This window comes from Chaetura pelagica, unplaced genomic scaffold (genome assembly GCF_000747805.2).
Source record: "Chaetura pelagica isolate M959 unplaced genomic scaffold, ChaPel_1.0 scaffold104, whole genome shotgun sequence".
Classification (NCBI taxonomy): Eukaryota; Metazoa; Chordata; class Aves; order Apodiformes; family Apodidae; genus Chaetura; species Chaetura pelagica.
Window position 1 is genome coordinate 8,335,592 of NW_009953786.1, and position 3,230 is coordinate 8,338,821.

Consider the following 3,230-nt stretch of genomic DNA (forward strand, 5'->3'; position numbering starts at 1 on the left):
AGAAATTACTGCTAACTTGTGGCAACACCATATGTGTATATCAAACCCATGGTAGGAAAACCCATCAGAGGTTATTTGTACCACAGGTGGTGTCCTCAGCACTGGAGAACCCTCTCTGCTGGTCCTCTGTTACTGGCTGCTGTTTGGGACAGGCTGTTTAGTTAAACTAATCTTCAGTTTGACCTGGTACAGCTATTCGCTTGCTCTGTGACTTATCTGAGAAAAAAACTGCCCTATGTTCTTCAGCAAGGGCATTTGCTTCTGCCTAAAGGCAGGCTTGGTGTCATCTGCCTTGCGTAACTGCACAGTGTGTCAGACTTGTCTCTGTTCTCCATCACTAGGCTAAATAAGCTGGAGACCTTCCAGAAGATTGTTGTTGAAGAGCTCACCAGTCTTGAGAAGGAAAATCAAGTCTTGGCAAACATGGAGAAGGACGCAGTGGTGTGTACAACTTCTTGTGTGCCAGTCCATGGAGGTACTCCTGCCCAAGTAATGGGGATTCTATTTGGGGTTCTTTATAGGAATTCTGGAATGCACAGTTCCTCAAACTGAGTTCTTTCTGCAAACAGCAAAAAGAAAGGTACGTCTCTGCCAGTTGTTCACTATTCTGAAGCCAGTGTGGCTTCTCCACTCAGTGAACACCTATGGAGCCTTTGCAGCCTTGTGAGGGTTTTGAGTAGGGACTGGGGTGCAATGAGGGATTCTCTGCATGGGAAATTGTGCAGGGCAGGCATCTACCACGAGACCTGTGACAGGATCTGGAATAAGATACACCCTCAGATCAGAGGTGGTGGGAGGAGATGATCCTTTCCCATATATAAAATATAATGTTGGTACAAATGCTGGGTAAAAAAGCTGCAAAAGGGGGAATTCTGAGGTTCATTTTTATTGGTAAATGCCTCTGTTCAAGCTTCATCAGTAAGTACTAACACTTCACAGACTGGCCAAGCTCACTTTTCTTCCAGAATTCAGTCTGTTGACTCAGCCTTGGGTGAATCAGCAAAGAGTTTTTCTGACAGTATCCAGGACACAACGGTATGTGCTGTACATGGGCAACTCTGTATGGGTGGTGGGCTCTGAGCTGTGGTCTGACTCTCAAGTGTTGGAAGTGAAAAAGATGAAACTGAAGCCCTGGGAGGGGAAACCTTTGTTTAGCTGATGTGTGGGGCTGGTTCCTTAGAGGACCCCCAGTACTGATGCATGGAAAGCATTGAGAAAGCAGTGTTTGTCCTGCTATGGACTAGTGAAAGTGGTCAAAAAGCACTTCCCTAAGGGGGAAGGCAAGGACAAGGACCATCAGGCTAGTGATGCTTTTCCTGGGTTCATATCTTAGGGATTCCTTCATCCAGAGGCTGATTTCTGTGTAGCTAACGACCCTTAATACAGTTGTCGTCCATCAGTTTGTCCTGCTTGCCCTTGGGGATGTGCATCCATGCCATTCTGTGGCTAGGAGCTCTGCAGCCTAACACTACCTTGCATGCTTTCTCTCTTCTGCTTTTTTGGTCTGACAACATCTAGCCTTGATGCCTCCAGGCTTGATTTCTAAAGAAAAATTTATTCATTTGCCTTGGATCCCACTTAAATACTCTGTTTAAGTTATCAAACGTTCTATGCCCTTGTTTTAACCTGTAGATTAAGCTGAATACTTTCTTAATTTGGATAGAATGCTTTGTTTCCTCTTGCTACCTCTTCACATGAACATGTCTATTTTCTGCTGCTGTTCTTACAGCTTTTTTGCACAGACCCTGGTGGCTTTGGTGGTTTAGCATTCCTGTTAGAAGGCTTGTGGGATTACTATGATGTATGTGATGCTGTGTGTCTGCACTGCATGGAGCTGAAGAAAGCTCCTTGTGCTGAAGGGACAGTGATCTCTGTGGTCACTGCAGTAGACTGGGACTGCGATTTTAGAAATGGCAAAAACCAAGGTCTTGTTTCCCTGAGCTGTTAAAGCTGATATCCTGAGCTTTTCTAGAGGAAAACGTTTCCTCTAGGAGCACTAAGTTGCTCAGTGACACAGGCCTTTCTCTTACCAAAGGTGCTCCTGATGAAGGATGCTATTAAAGAAGGGCAAGGCTGAGGAAGGAGCAGTTGTATCATGGGAGCTGCTCATCCTGCAGCACCTGGTGGTAGGGTGGAAGCTTGAATATTGAAAGCTGAATCTAAGTGTACTTCTAGGATCTCTACAGTTTCTTATGTAACAGCAACATTTTTATACGTTTCTGAAATGTTTTCCATTATCTTTTTCCCTTCCTTGCAGTATGAACAGCCAATGAAGAAGGTAGTAGAAAACAATGTGTTCATTGTTCCTTCTGACTAGCAACCCCCTGAATTGATTAGAGCTCTTAACATTTGAGCACCTTCTGCAGCATAAAGACGACAGGACCATAAATGAATGTTAATTTATTTTAAGTGGAGAGGAAAATAATGTTGATGTTGAACCTTTTTTGCTAAAAAACCATACACACTGCTGAGTTGTTCAGTTTTAACCCCTGTGTTTATAAGAAAATTTTCCTGCAAAATTGCAAGATGGGTCAGTTAAATGTCAAAGATAAATTGAATTAAATATAATTATTTGGCCACCAAACTGATGCATATACTGGCTTTCTTTGATTATTCTGCCAACACCTTTATCAAATGTAAAAGCATTTAATGATTGATTCCAAGTAAAATGTTTGCATAGGATAACAGTCTCTTCATTCCTTCAGAATTGATGGATTGTGCATGTCTGGAAAGGTGCTCTAGAACCCTATATGCCCTGCATGGGGTGTGTTAGAGGTAGCCCTTCTTGTGCATGTGCAGGAGTGTGGGAACTGCTGGCTTGAAACAAGAGCAACTCAATGCTGGGCTGCAGAGGTGAAATCACAGGGGAATCTACTGGATATTGGACCTATGCCTGATGGTGAACTGAACTGTGAAGACTCTTGATGGCAAGAAACTTTGAGCATAGCAGAGAAAATGGGCAGGGAAGCTGGAGAAAATATTTTTTTGAAACCAGTGACTTTTGGCTTCCAGGAGAGTTCAAAGTACAGAGAACAACATTAGGACAAGATAAACTAGCATCAAAGGTGTCTTGAAAGTGAGCAGCAGATAAACCATGCTATTTAAACAGTTTTCTGCTTTGGCATGGTTCCCTAAATCATAGTTGCTCTTTGCAAACTGCCTTTAATGCTGTGGCAGACCTCACATGTGCTAGTGCATCTTAATGAATTTGGGGAAACACAGCATGTTTC